We start from the raw sequence: 15,533 nt of genomic DNA, 5'->3' as shown, positions 1-15,533 counted from the left end.
TGATATGTGTTCTTTTGAAGATTGAATTTCACCTCCAGATATTTGTTCATGAAGTTCCAACTGCCTACATGCTCCCCCCATCCATCTCCATTGGTTCAAGTCCTACGTATATTCTTCACAGCGCTCCTCTGTGGAACTTTCTCAGAGCTTGCAAATCAGAGTTATCCTGCTTCCTCCATGTTCTCATGGCAAGTTATGTGATCTTCTAGTACACCATGGAACTCTTTCTGCCTTACGTTGTAGTTATTTGACATGCTTCATCTCTCCTAGCTTTGTCTCTCCTAGCTTTATCTCTGCCTAGTTCTTGAGAGCTACGTCTGATTAATCTCTGTGCCTTTCTATCCAGCACAGAGCTTGGCACATGGTATATGGTCCCTAAGTAGTTACTGACTTGAACAAATGAGGGTGTATTCAGTTCTCATTAGCCAGGATCCCATACATAGCCCAGTGGGACCACAGAGCAATCCATAAGGGAAGCAGATATTCGGGGCAAAGCAAAGAGACACCCCTAGAGCCTTAATTCTCTTTTGTCAACCAGTCAACAAATATTTAACTAGCACTTATTATGCACCTTGAAAGAGGAAATTATGAAACAAGGAAGAGGAGGTTACAATCAGGTTACAAAGACAAAATTTTGAGGGCAAATAAAAGGCAAAAATATGAAGCAGGCCAAGTTTTGTCTATCATCTTTTCTAGACCTTCGGACCTCCTCCTTCTGATTTCCTACTGTCTTCAGCTTCTTGTCTCCTTTGCTGCATCCTTGTAAGCACATCTAGTGTAACCCTTATCACTCTATATTATAATTCAGTCGGGAAATTAAATTTGAACCTAGGCCATAGTTAGAGTTCAAATATGTCTATTTCCCAGCATGGACCCGAGAACAAGGCCTGAGTTCTTAGAAAACGGAGCTGAGAGAGCATTTGGAAAAGACTGTGATCACCTAGGACTTTGGAAGAGAAGGGGCCGAGATACCTCTGCATCAGCACCCAGAAAACAAATGTAGCACTCAGTGAAAGGGAGGGACATTCTCTCCATTTCTGCATGGATTGCAGACAACTGGACTGCAGTGAAACGTGGACTGGAGGACTCAGTCTATTTTGGCATTCATTCTTTCAATGTTCACACATCGTAAGCTGCTAGTAAGTGTCTGGCCCTGTTCTAGGCCCAAAGACTACAACACTGAATAAAATGGACAAAGCCCTCTGCCCTCTTGGAGCTTATTCCTCTATGGCCACAGGGGTGTGTGGGTGGCTCAGTCAGTTAACCATCTGACTTCAGTTCAGGTCATGATCTCATGTTTCATGAGTTTAAGCCCCGCATTGGGCTCTGTGCTGACAGCTCAGAGCCTGGAGCCTGCTTCAGATTCTGTGTCTCCCTCTCTCTCTGCCCCTCCCCCACTCATATTCTGTCTCTCTCTGACTCTCAAAAAATGAATAAATGTTAAAAAAAAATTTTTTTTTTTAAACTACCACCACAAAGGAGGGGAAACTGGCTGAGCTTGAGAAGAAAATGTGGTCTTAGTCACTCTTCTGGCCCATTTTCCTCCTGTCCTTTAGTTCTACATTTGCTTACTGAGTTAAACTAGCCTCTTTCTTTCTGGAGCAGGTCAGTCTGGAAAACAATAAGAATTCTCTACTCTAAACTGTTCTAGAGACACTAGCTGCCAGTCAGGCTGCCTACTACAGGGATTTATCCCCTGTTCAATTATTTTCTAGAATTTTTAAAAAATAATGTGAAAAACTTTAAACTGGCATAACAAGTACTATTGTTTTCCTCCACCATTAAATAAAAGTTTTGGGAAAGAAAAGAAAAGAGGAAAGGGAAGGAAAGGAAAGGAAGGAAAACACCAGATACCTGGCATCCCTGAGGCTGGGAAGCGGTAGATATCAACAGGCAAGAGCTGAAATGGGAAACCATAAGTAGCCAGTGTGGGAGCCCATGTGAAAAGGTGGCAGGAGGCTAAGTTCCCACAAATGTAAGCGGGGCAAAGCCTGTAAAATCTGGGTTACTTCTCTTAGGAGAACCATATTTGTACTCATGGACTGATGAAGCCTGGACAAATTTGGGTTACATTATGACTTATTTACTTATTTCCTCCCCTTTTAAACTATAAGCAGATTGATAATAGGGACTCTATGTCACCATCACCTAGAAGAGTGATGGGTGTGTATATTAGGCATAGCTCAGTGCTTAAGAATTATGTGAGAAAGGAAAGGGAAAAAGCAAATACTTAATGACTGCAAATATTTAAGAGGAATCTTTCTTTTTTTTTTTTTTCCCAAATGGCAGGAATCCAGAGCCAAGCCTGGTGACAATGTGATAAATCTCCATCAATATCAGATATAATAAGTGGAGAGATTGGAGGAATTCCAAAGATACTTTGAGAAATGGAGGCATTGTTGGAATATAACTTCCAGTTGCAACAGCATTTAACAAAATACTTTGGATGTCTGAGTAGTGGTATGTGTGCTAAAGTCTTTCTGATACTTTATGTGTCAGGTGTTAGATTATGTGGCCTGCAGGAATTTAAAAAAGAGCTCATTATCACAGGAGGTTTTCATCCACTGAATTAAAAAAAAATTTTTAATGTTTATCTATTTTTGAGAGAGAGACAGAGAGACAGAGCATGAGCGGGGTAGGTGCCGAGAGAGGGAGACACAGAATCTGAAGCAGCTGTCAGCACAGACCCTGACATTGGCCTCGAACCCTGGAGCAATGAGATCATGACCTGAGCTGAAGTCGGATGCTTAATCGACTGAGCCACCCAGGCACCCCCATCCACTCAATTTTTAAAAGAATCAGTATTACAATCTTGGCACTGACATACCGAACTTAAGAAATGGAGAACCGAAGGAAGGAAGGAAGGAAGGAAGGAAGGAAAGAAAGCTGATCAGCATCTCAACCAAAAGTGAGGGAAATGATTAAAGAAGTACCCCAAATGAAAATCTAAAAACAATGTGAGGATGCTTTTGTTTATAAATAACAGAAATAAACTCTGGCTGGTTTAAGTAATAAAGAGGACTTGATAGAACAATAATGATGGAATGATATTCCAGCCTATTCACCCTAAGACAGACATCTTATGTTTTTGTGATTGGTTGGTGTTCATGCTGCACCTTTTGTTAAATATTTTGGCCACCATCTCTGGACACTGGAGCTCCTCATAGACTCCAAGAGCAAGACACAGCCAGACCTCAGAAATGGACCAGAGCCTGTGTATCATAGATGGTAATTTTGGCAACAAGCAACAGAAAAGTCTGACTCAAACTGGCTTATAACAGTGGCTGGCAAATGACAACCTATATGTAGCTTGGACACCTGTCTTACTGGAACACATTCATGGCCATTCATATCTGTATTGTGTAGGGATGCTTTAGAGCTACAATGGCAAAGTGGATTAGTTGCAACAAAGACCTCATAGCCTGCAAATCTTAAAGTATTTACTATCTGGCCCTTTAAGAAAAAAGTTTGGTGACCCATGGCTTCTATAATAAGTCATTTATTATCGAATATAATTGATTCAGTCCAAGTTGGGCTCAAAAACTCCATCAAAGTCTCCAGCTTTTTAGAATTCTTTTTACAGTCATCTTCAATATTGCCCTCATCCCAGGATGGTCACACTCATGGTGGCAAGAGAGCTGACAATATAATTGGGACTATGTACTTCCTTGTTCCTCTCAGCAGGAGAAAGAGTAACTTCCCCCTCGATATGGAATATAAATTTTTAATCAGATTGGGCCAATTCAGGATGCATGCCCATCACCGGATCAATACAAGTGCCAGGGGATTGCCATGCACATCTTATTTTAGACCAGTTTGTTATCCCCCTCTAAGAAGGGATGAATCCAGAACAAGATCAGCATTGCTTAGAAAAGAGAAAATGGAGAGTGGATATTAGGTAAGAAAGCAACAGTGCTGAAACCACGAAGCATTGACCAACTATGGGAAGCCTAGGAATCCTCTATCCTCTCCATCTCTAAATCTCTGCTTCCCTCTTTGACTCTGATTCATTGTTCTTTCTCATTAAGCCTGTTTTGTCTACTTCCCCCAACACATGATGGAAAGTCAAGCTGTTAACAGCTCAGATATTTGTTATTATGGTCTTACAACTAACTGAAAGAGACTAATCTGTTTTTCTCTACCTTATTTTTTAATTCCTGGAGAAGGATTTTGATTGGCCCAACCTGGATCGGGGGAGCATCCTTCAATCAAAGGTGAGGTCATGTTCTAGAATTTGGAAACTCACTACTGCCATGTGGATGGTGGTAGAGAGAAGGTCAGTTCTGGAAAACAGTGTTGCAGTGATGAGGTGTCTGCTACAGCATGTTCATTTTTGGGGGTCAGATTAAATAATACAATATTTTGTATTATAGGTGACTATGTACATGAGGATTGTTTTTCATTTTGAGAAAAGCAGACCCAAAAGAGCAGTCATTTAAACAAGATAGTTTCTCTTTCTTTCATATCAAGCAAAGTAGGCAAATTGGTATGGCACTTCTGTCTACTCATCTTCTGTGTTGCCCTTGTCTTCAGTGTCCAGGATGGCAGTTGGGGCTTCTGTTAGTGTGTCCACTGTTGTAGCAGCAGGATGGAAGAAGGGACAGGGAAGGGGCAAGAGGTACACAACTATCATTTAAGGAAAGTTCCAGAAGTTGCTATATAATACTTTCACCTAGTCCTTTGCAACAGAAACTGGGAAATAGCACCCCCCCCCCATTTGCCTTTTTGTCTGGACAGCTAAACGCCCAGCCTAAAAATCAGGGGTTCTGTTACAACAGAACAAAGGAGAACAGTGTCTGCAAAGCAATCATTCATTTTTAGAATACACAGGTCTTTTAAGCTAAAGGGTTTACTTTTAACTCAGAAAGAAAAAAAAAAAGTCATCATTAAGGAACATAAAGGAGAGCCTAATAATACAACTCATGTCTTGTATTCCCATAATTGAAATTTAAATGCATTAAAGTAACACAGAAACACACAAAACACAGCCATTGTTTGCTTATGCCATGTTGGGCCTTCGAATAAAGATAGTGCTATGTCCTAGTGAAGAACTATCTCCCAGACTATGACAACCTGTTCATGTCATTTTAGACAAAATTCTGTGGAATTCTATAGCTGCTGTGGTATAAAATGAGACAGACTAGCATTCCTTAAATTCAGATTCAGACTTAGAAACATGAAATGCTGAAAAGCTATTATTTAAGCCCAAGAACTTCTCCTACTGGCTATCAAAATGGAAATGTGCAAAATGACCAGGTGTGTTTACTCAACTAAAAAAAACCCTGATCCCTGTTCTATTTGCTGCAGTGATGGCTTGGAAAGTTCCATCAAAGGATTTGTAACTTGCCTTTCAAATTATGATTGATGGGCTTAGCCTTTTCATAGCCAGTTCCCTATGGAAAGAAGATTCAAACAATATTCCCCATGCTACTGTGGTCAGTCCTTAATGGTGACTGCACGAGCTTGACTCCATCCATTTAGATTTAGAAAAAAATAGTAAATCTCAGGCCTCCTGCCTGTGAATGAATGGAAAGTAGAGAAAAGGATTTTTTAGCATCTGAAATGTTCCAACAAAACCGAGCCCTGCTACAGAGGGTGGGACAGTGTTTAGGGCAACACCCTTCCTGCCGTCATGGAGTACAAGGGCATGTATTCAAGTATTACTTGGTGACAAGAATAGAACATTATTCTGAGCAATAAAGTGTTATTCAAATTCTACCCAAGTACACAGATGCTGGAACACGGTAATTATTGTAAGAAAAAGTGTTTAATTTAGAAACTACCTAACCTTTTTGGTTTCTATTTTTTATGACATCTGTAATCTAAAGTAGCAACAAACCTGTGTCTCTCAAGCTTTTACATCAAATTCTAAACCTGATTTGCAATTTTATTTTCGGACCAGCGATCCATTTATTAGCGCTCAGTCTGTTTCAGAGATTTAAAACCAGTCTGGGCCCAGGTAATCTGCAAAGGGTAGAGAAGGAAAACGAATGAGTGCTATTGTTTTCCAACAAGGCAGAAGAGTAACCATATCACCATTGGACTGTCGCATTCCCCCTGTGCTTCTCCTAGAGATCTGGACAGAAGAGAGAGTCGTAGAATAGCTGATGCTTGCCAAGTGTTGGAACTTTGGCCTCTCAATGTGAATCAACAAAATAATCCAGCCAGTGTTGGTTATATTTAATTAAATCTTAGATCCTCTGCAAATCCACTTATTAATAAATTCATTGTTTTGGCAATAATTTTTCAAGCAGCTGTCTATACCCAACCCTGTGTTACACTATGGGTATACATGCAATGGTCAGAAAAGGTCTTCATCTCAGAGGGCTCCCATCACCATCCAGTGACAATGATATTCATTTCAGTTATAGGAATAATCAGCATGTTTATGGGAAATGATTACAGAAAAAATTTACAAATGATTATAGCAATTAGATGGAATTACGAAGACATTTTAAATTGTCCAAACTTCCTACAATGTTATCCTAATCCTATGATTGTATTGTACTCTTCTAATGCTTTTAATTAAAAATACAACAGAAATTTCAAATGCTAGTGTTAAAAATTGAGTGATGAATTTTGATCTATGCAAACAAAGTTACCTGAAGTAATAGAACTCTCACTGTAAACCAGTTTCTTTTTTAAAACAAAAGTCAATTATGTAATCATCATAATAGATTCTATCATATGCATAACACAGTTATTACAGCAAATCCACTTAAGGCTTCCCTGGGGTAGGGAAAAGGGAATGAGTGAAAACCAGAGAATAAAATAGCTTATACTATTTTTGGCCCTCTGATGAAAAGGACAGTGAGATGAATGACCCTTTTTAACCTTTTTACCGAGCATGTTGCCATTTATTAAGCACCCATGATGTCATGGTTAGGCTTACCAGAAAACATTCTTGAGCAGCTTCAGAAATTTTGTCATTAGCACATGCAGTCCACCCTATATTACCGAGAAAAGTACTTCTTGAAATACCTCAAAGAGGGAAGTTTTCACATAAATACGTAACAGCTATGGTGGTCATCAGACCTGGACCAATGGTGTCAATGGTTTACCTACAAACCAACTTGCTGCCAGAATCCTACCCACTTTCAGCTGAGGATACAGGTTCCGTGAATTTGAGGGTCCTGACAGCGCTACAAATACCATGAGGACTATCCAGACAGGACTATGAGTATTTCCCTCAAAGACAATACAAAATAAATATTGAGGAGTTGTTTTGACCAGGAAGCCTGACAAATTCCACCCTTCAACTAAATGCCCTTCTGATATCTTCAGAGCAGAAAGACCCAGGTTACCTGAGTATTTAAAAGGAGGCTTTACCACAGAAGAAGGGATGGAAGGACAAATGCTTATCAAGTTCTTCAAAAGCAACAGTTGAAGTGAACAAACTGCTGCGGATGCTTTTAATATGTGAGTTTACAAAGTCGTGTGCTCATTTCTGTCACCAGGAAGTAAGAGATAAAAGTCCCTTTCAAAATCATTGAATCAACACAGATGTGATCTTTATAGACTTTTCTCATTTCTGTCATTCCTGTTTCTGAAGATTTGAACTTTTATCCATTCAAAAATATTTATTGATTTCCTACCACGTGGCAGACAATGAGCTGGTGCTTAGAAGAAATACATCAGAGAATGGGACAAACAGGGATCCCTGTCCTTATGAGGATTACATTCTAAGTAGGAAGCTGAAAATAAACCATAAACATGATAAGTAATTTCCAGAGACATTAGAAAGGATAAATGTTATGGACAAAGGAAATATTAGACTAGGGTAAGAGGCTCAGGAGTGCTAGAGATGGAGAAGAAAGCCAAGTCCAGTTTAAATAGGTGGCACAGTAGGTCCCACTGAGAACAGGACAACTGAGAAAACATGTGAAGGTGAGGAGTGGGCCATGTAGCTGTCTGGGGAAAGCATTTCAGGCTGAGGGAACAAACATGTCTGAGGGCTTGAGTAAGAGCAAGGAGATAAGTATGACTGGAGTAGAATGAGTGAAGGTGACATTAGCAGGAGTTGAGGTGGGAGCGGTGATGGGAGAGCAGGCCATTGGGGGCACGTAGGCCTTTGTAAGGACTTCTGACTCCTCTGAATGAAACAGGACATCATTGTGAAGGCTTGAGCAGAGGAGGGACATGATCTGACTTGCATTTTTTAATATCTCTCTGACTTAATTCTTGCAGTGAGACTGTCATCTAGGATCAAGGGTAGAAGCAGGGAGGCTGCTTAGGAAGTGATTGCAATTATCCAACAGAGAGGTGACACTGGCTCAGACCAGGCAAGTAGCAGAGGAGGTGGTGAAAAGTGATTGGGTTCCAGATATATTGTGAAGTAGGAGCCAACATGATTCGGATGTGAGGAAAGAAAGGGAGAAGTCAAGGATGACTCTGAAGTTTTTGGTTTGAACTAGTTGGGGATCGGGTCGCCATCATCTGAGGTGGTGGGGCAGGCTTTAAAAGGAAGAACGAGAGTTCGAGTTTGGACTTATTAAGTTTCATACATCGAGGAAGAAATTGGATAAAGGTCTGGAGTTTAGGAGAGAAGTCAGAGCTGGGAATACACATTTGGCTGGTTTTGGATAATATTTAAGGCAATGAAACTGGGTGAGATCACCAAGCGAGAGAGCAAGGAAGAGAAGAGCCCAAGGAGAAAGCCCTGGGACCCTCCAAGATTATGAAGTTAGAGAGAAGAGGGACTAGCCAAGGAGACTGAGAAGAATGCCCAGTGAGGATGAGGAAAACCAAGAAAGGGTGTGTGCGGGAAGCCAAGTGAAGACACTGTCTCAGAGAAGAGGGAGTAGTCAGCCCCGTCAAATGCTCCTGACACACACCCAAGCTGTGGACAAGAACTAACCTATGGGAAATATAGGTCACTGGTATATTTGGAGAGAGCCGTTTCAACGGAGTATTCGTGGGAGAAATGCCTGTTTGGAGTGATTTAAGAGGTGATCAGAAGAGAAAAATTAGAGGCAGCAAATATAAATAACCCTTTAGAAAAATTGTGCTTGGAAGAGAACAAAGAAATGGGGCTATAGCCCCGGGTTTTCTTAATGTTTTCTTTGTGTGCTAATATGAAAAACTACACAAAAAACAAAAAGTGTTGGCAAGGATGTGGAGAAAAAGGAACTCTTCTGCACTGTTAGTAGGAATGCAAACTGGTGCAGCCACTGTGGAAAACAGTATGGAGGTTCCTCAAAAAATTAAAAATAGGATTACCATATGATCCAGAAATTTACTACTGGGTATTTACCCAAAGAATGTGAAAACACTAATTCAAAATATGCACCCCTATGTTTATTATGGCATTATTTACAATATCCAAGTTATGGAAGCAGCCCAAGTGTCCATCAATAGATGAATGGATAAATATATATATATATATATATATATATATATATATATATATATATATAATGGACTATTGCTTACCATAAAAAAGAATGAAATCTTGCCATTTGTAACACCATAGATGGATCTAGAGAGTATAATGCATATGTGGAATATAAGAAATAAAAAAAAAACATGCAAAATTTAAAAAAGACAAACCAGAAGAACACTCTTTACTACAGAAAACAAACTGATGGTTACCAGCGGGAGTGGGTAAAATAGGTGAAGGGGATTACGAGTATACTTATTGTGAGCACCGAATAATGCATAGAATTGTTGAATTGTTATATTGTACATCTGAAACTACTATAATACCATACGTTAACACTGGAATTGTAATTTTAAACACAAATAAATAACAATTAAAAACATGAAAAAATAATAATTGCCAAATGAAAGTCCTGATTTTTTTTTTTTTAAGCAGACAAATGTGTCCTAAACACAATTATTTACTATGGAGTTATTTAACAAACTGTTAATACTGTGTTCTGTACAAGGTCATTTCAGAGATGAGAAAATCACCTCCACTATAAAAGATTCTTTATGCTAACTGATACATGTTTTGGTGTTTCTCACTCCCATCCTTCTCAAAATGCTACCATTCATCTCAGATGGAATACTGCAGTGAGGCGGGAGGACAGTTTCTTTGCTACTTATACTTAGGACCCTGGGAAGGTCTCCTTACAATGTGCCTTACTTCCAGTAGTACAAGGGAAGGAGGAGTGAGTTGGTGTGAGGGCACCGTGGGTGTTGGGAAGATGGGGGGAGGGGAGAAATAGTATCTCTGAAGTCAGCTCTAACTCTGGTAACCAATTTTCACTGTAATATTGGTGTTTTGTTTTAATAACAAAGGCTAACTTCAAACCCAAAAAGCTCTGTATGTACACACACATGTGTGCATGCGTGTGTGTGTGTGTGTGTGTGTGTGGGTGGGTGTGTGTTTTAAAGGTTTCCTTTCTTTTGGAGGGATGGGAACAGCAGGAATTCCTTGCTGTTCCGGTCTTTACCACATTCCAACATTTGTCGTTGTCTAAACCATATCATGATACTTAAGACACAGCCAATATTCTGAAACTCATTTTTATTATTCTTTTAAGATTAAAAAAAAGTTTTAAGCTTATGTATTTATTTTAAGAGAGAGAGAGAAAGAGTACAAGTGGGGTAGGGGCAAAGAGAGAAGGAGAGAGAATTCCAAGCAGGCTCCGTGCTGTCAGCACAGAGCCTGACGTGGAGCTTGAACTCTGAAACTGTGAGATCATGACCTGAGCCAAGATCAAGAGTCGGACACTTAACCAACTGAGCCACCCAGGCACTCCTGAAACTCATTTTTAAAAGCCTGATTTAATGTAAGGAGCTTTGAAAACATCTTCAAAAAGAGAAGATAATAGTGAATATTGCATCCATGATCATAGGTAAAGATCATCTCTGAGTAAAAGGAATATTTTTATCTTCTATCTTTTCACTAATGTGAATCATTTCAACTGAGCTAACTATATAAGTAGTTTCATTTTATAAGAATAAATGTTGGCTCTTCCCGTAAGCAGCCTGAGGTGATCTCTGAAAATGGTTTGCTATTCACTTGACCCGGAAACCCAACAAAATCATGCAAATCAAGAGGTTCAAATCCTCGTGTTCACTTTAAGAACACACGTGAAACTGCCCAGACCATCAAAGGTATGCATATCTGAAAAGCCACCAAGTATCTGAAAGATGTCACTTTGCAGAAGCAGTGTGTGCCATTCCATTGCTACAATGGTGGGTTGGTAGATGTGCCCAGGCCAAACAGTGGCGCTGGACACAGGGTCGGTGGCCCAAAAGAGTGCTGAATTTTTACTGCACATGCTTAAGAATGCAGGGAGTAATGCTGAACTTAAGGGTTTAGGTGTAGCTTCTCTGGTCATTGAGCATATCCAGGTGAACAAAACCCCCAAGATGTGGCATAGACCATACGGGGCTCATGGTGAGATTAACCCATACGTGAGCTCTCCCTGCCACATTGAGATGATCCTTACTGAAAAAGAGCAGATTGTTCCTAAACTGGAAGAGGAAGTTGCACAGAAGAAAAAGATGTTCCAGAAGAAACTGAAGCAACAAAAATGTATGGCCTGGGAGTAAATTCTGCATAAAATAAATGCAAATGAAAGTAAAAACAGACAAAAAAAAAGAATAGATGTTGGAATAATATTTACTATATTAAGAGAAGACTTTCTAACGAATGGCAATTGTTCAAACTACCAACAACTACTAAGTTTCAGAATTACACGTATCCTAAAATACTATGAGGATAGTGTTGCTATCATTGCTGTGCTAGCAACTCTCCAGTTGCACTACTGAGGGTGATGGAGAGCTCTAGCACCGGCACCCACAGTGACTTTGATGACCCGTGAAGGGGCGACAAAGGAGTGGGCTCACCCTCATGAGACCACCAGTGCACTGCAGAGGCAGGCACAGCACAGGGTTTTATCTAGGAGACAGTGGCTCCCATGGTGCAGGGTTTGGAAGACAGAACAACGCAGCTGCTGTAAGGCAAGTAGGGCTCCATGCATAAAGTGCTGCTGTGCTCAGGCCATGGTGACCTGTAAGCTGGAGAAGTTCCAGGACCAGCCAGCCTGGTGAACCCACATTACAACAACTAAGCCAGAGACTCGTTGGATGTAGGGAGCAAGTATGTGGACAGGCAAATAAACCACATTACTTCCATGATCAAAAATGTAAAGGGATTTCCCCCTCTCATTCACTGAGGAATGAGAAATTTTGCCTACAGGGCCACCAGAGATGGGAGCAGGAATCTATTGAAAAGAATGGAATGTTTTCTCTTTTAAGCAAAACTAGGAAATGATGAAATCAAGAATTGCAGCAAGTTTGAATCATATGTTATTTGCTACTGGATGCTTTGCTCCATTATGCATTTTAATCCATAGAATTGGAAACAGAAGAAAGTGGTGCTAAATTTTAGGAGAGGGCTAACACAAGATTTTTCCAGAGCCCAGATTTCATGCAATGAGAGCTTGTTTTGACACTATGGATCTCTCTTGTCACAGCAAGCCAGAGCCCTCTAGGTACCAGATTGCTCTTGATAGACAGGTAGCAGTAGGCTGGGAGTATCCTCTATCCTGCTTGTGGTCTGGTGCAGTTTGAAGAGGGGTAATTGTGTTTGTTGCCAACCTCTCATATACCAACAGTACTACCGCATCATTTCCCACTGGCCATGAAGCAACAGCCATGCGGTTATATCCAATATGAAGAGAAAAAATACTTGGGTGGTATTTTTCTTTTGCTTGGTTTTGTATTAATGTTCAAGGGCCTGGAATTGATTAAGATGTGGAAGTAAGAGAGGACTGGTCAAGAGGAGAGTTTGAGAGGCTCCTGATGGATGTGACTTTCTTGCTACCAATGCACGGCTATGCTTTTCTTGAGGTTCCTGCACATCGCATCTTCCAGCCTTGACCCCACATGATACCTGAGAGGTACGTGTCACACTGGTTTGAGAAGCAGAACTTCCCTCTCACCAGCTGCCATGATGGCCCCCTGAGCCTGTCTTCCTCCGCTATTCTGCAGGAGAATGGTGGGAAGAACAGTGACACTTTGCCTTTGAAAGAAAAGGGGGATTTGAATTATAATATGTACCAGTGTCCGGGAATGTACAATGAAAGATGGATTCTTGGCTGCTAAATTAGGAAGAGTTGTTAAGTACTGGGTTTGGGAAGACCTGTTTTTTTTTTTTCTCAAGCAAATGGAATTAAGGTCTAAACATGGCAGGCATTGCTTACTTAGCCCCCTGAAATTGCAGAGCCCCTGAAAAGGTGCTCTGGCAACAATAACGATAAGGAAGCTATGGATCCCTCAGTTCAAGGGAGGGGTAGCATCCCCTTTACCAAATACCACTTCCTGTCAGGCCAGGGGCCTCTGGGCCATGCCATCTTCCTTCTTCAGCACTGGCATCATGCTGATTAGGATCTTGTTCGCTTTCTACTACTTATTACTTACAGTAATAACATAGCCTGTATGTTTGACGTTTCAAGGCTATGCTATATTTGCCTAGTGATTAAAAAATAAATAAGGTTTACTACCTCCTCCCCTAATTAAGCCCCAACTAGGAATCAGTCCAGTATTTGAATCCCAGCCCCTCAGTTTACTAGCTAGGTGGTTTGGGCCAATTATTAACCAGCCAGGGCCATGGTTTTCTCACTGGTAAAATACATGGGAATCATTTTGCCTAACTTCATGGGTAAGGATCAAATCATTTAATGTAGATAAATCGCTCGGTAACTAGTAAACCCTCAACTGTTGGGGACTATGAGAGTTCACTATTTGGATGAAGAGGATATGATTAGGAATCCTCCTCGAAAGATCTAGGAGAGGAGGGTCTGCAGCAAAGTGTGCAGTGGGTAAGGGGAGTCAATGCAGCAGGTGCATCTCCTGTCCTTGGGAACTCCTAGGAACGGCCACATCAGTCCCCATACTGCTCCCAACACCCTCACCTGTGCTAATAACTGCTCTGGTGGAACTGAAAGTACATGGAGAACTTTGTAAAGGTCAACTGTGGCTAACTGTGGCTAATTATCCATTCCCCTGAGAATCCCATACCACAAGAAGACACACACACACACACACACACACACACACACACATACCCATGCATGCATAGATACTGCTCTGGCTTCAGAGCAACAAAAATCAAGAAGGTAGGGCAACTCTAGAACATGATTTCCCCTGGGCTAGAGCAAGGTCAGAGATACTCTGGGACCTATCTTCAGGGCAATTATTTCTAAGAACCTTGATAAAATGTACAAAGCTAGACTAGGAAGTAGCAACGTGAAAGCAGTGGTTAGAAAGAAGGGTTCTCTAAGAGAAAGAACTAATTAAATATTGATTCCTACTACCTCCCTGATCAGCACCTCTTTCCAGATGATGAAAAAATGGTGAACATACAGCAAAAGGGCCTGGCAGATGCACAGAGTTAAGCTGACAACCATCAATACTGCCCCCTAAAATATGTGCACCCCTCGTTTTAGGGGAATTGCTTCTTCTTAGGGTCCCTCCCACTACTTTCCTGGTAATAGCACCTAAAAGGCTATGAAACAAATCCCAAATTTGGGTCAAATTTATAGCTGCAAGAATACAGCACGGGCTTTGGAGTCACACAAAACTGGAGATCTCTTAATAACAGCCCAAAAACTTTGCTAACTTACTTAACCTCGTAGAGCCTTGGTTTGCTCATCTTTTAAATGAGTCTTTTTTTTTTTTAATTTTTTAATGTTCATTTGATTTTTGAGAGACAGAGCACGAGCAGGGGAGGGGCAGAGACAGAGGGAGACACAAACTCTGAAGCAGGCTTCAGGCTCTGAGATGTTGGCACAGAGCCCAACACGGGGCTTGAACTCATGAACTGTGAGATCCTGACCTGAGCCGAAGTCAGACATTTAACCAACTGAGCCATCCAGGCGCCCCTAGATGAGTCTTAATAAGGTCTACTTCTCTGGGTTGTTGCCAGGATCAAATGAGAAGTGTATGTAAAGCCCCTAATAGGGTACATGATACACAGAAAGCACTGGAAAAGTGGTAGAGCATCATCATTAAGTAAAAGGTGTATTGATTCTTTAATGGTTTCTTTTAACATGGGAGTTTCTATCCATCCCAAATACAGGAGAGCTATTCTAATATTCTATTCTAACCAGTCATTATTGGAGTTTGTGATTATGCGGTCCAACCCCAGTGTTCCTAGAATGTTGAATGTAATCAGTCTGAAGCCCCCAGCAAGTTCCCTGGGCCTGGATCTTTAAATCCAATGTCACTGTGGCAAAGAGCTGGAGGAGGGGAGAACAGCACCACTGTATCAGATACACGCTCCTTCCCTTTTTTCCTAAAGCCTGTTTGTCCCTATCTCTTGGTAACTCTTCAGTTCCCAGAGAGCAGAGACTCTTGGGAAACAGGAAGTAGCAAAAAGCCTGTGAGAAAATCCCCAGATGAAGATCAGCAATAATCTCTCCAGACAACAGTTTGGTCAGATGAGGGAAATTCCCCACCAGCCCTCAAAAACAGTCCCTCAAGAAAGCTTAGAGAAGGTTAATTTGGGAAATCCCCTCAGAGGCAACAGAACAGCAACGGAAATATACTTCTTCAGAGGAATCTAAACAGAGTAA

The 15,533-nt window shown here is 40.9% G+C and overlaps 1 pseudogene; it reads left to right on the top strand.

Annotated features, from left to right (window-relative positions):
- The first annotated feature begins 10,953 nt into the window (after positions 1 to 10,953).
- Positions 10,954 to 11,505, top strand: LOC102970957 (annotated as a pseudogene).
- Positions 11,506 to 15,533: the final 4,028 nt, after the last annotated feature.

The sequence above is a fragment of the Panthera tigris genome, chromosome A3 (genome assembly GCF_018350195.1).
Source record: "Panthera tigris isolate Pti1 chromosome A3, P.tigris_Pti1_mat1.1, whole genome shotgun sequence".
NCBI classification, from domain to species: domain Eukaryota; kingdom Metazoa; phylum Chordata; class Mammalia; order Carnivora; family Felidae; genus Panthera; species Panthera tigris.
This window is presented reverse-complemented; position numbering and strand designations above follow the sequence as displayed.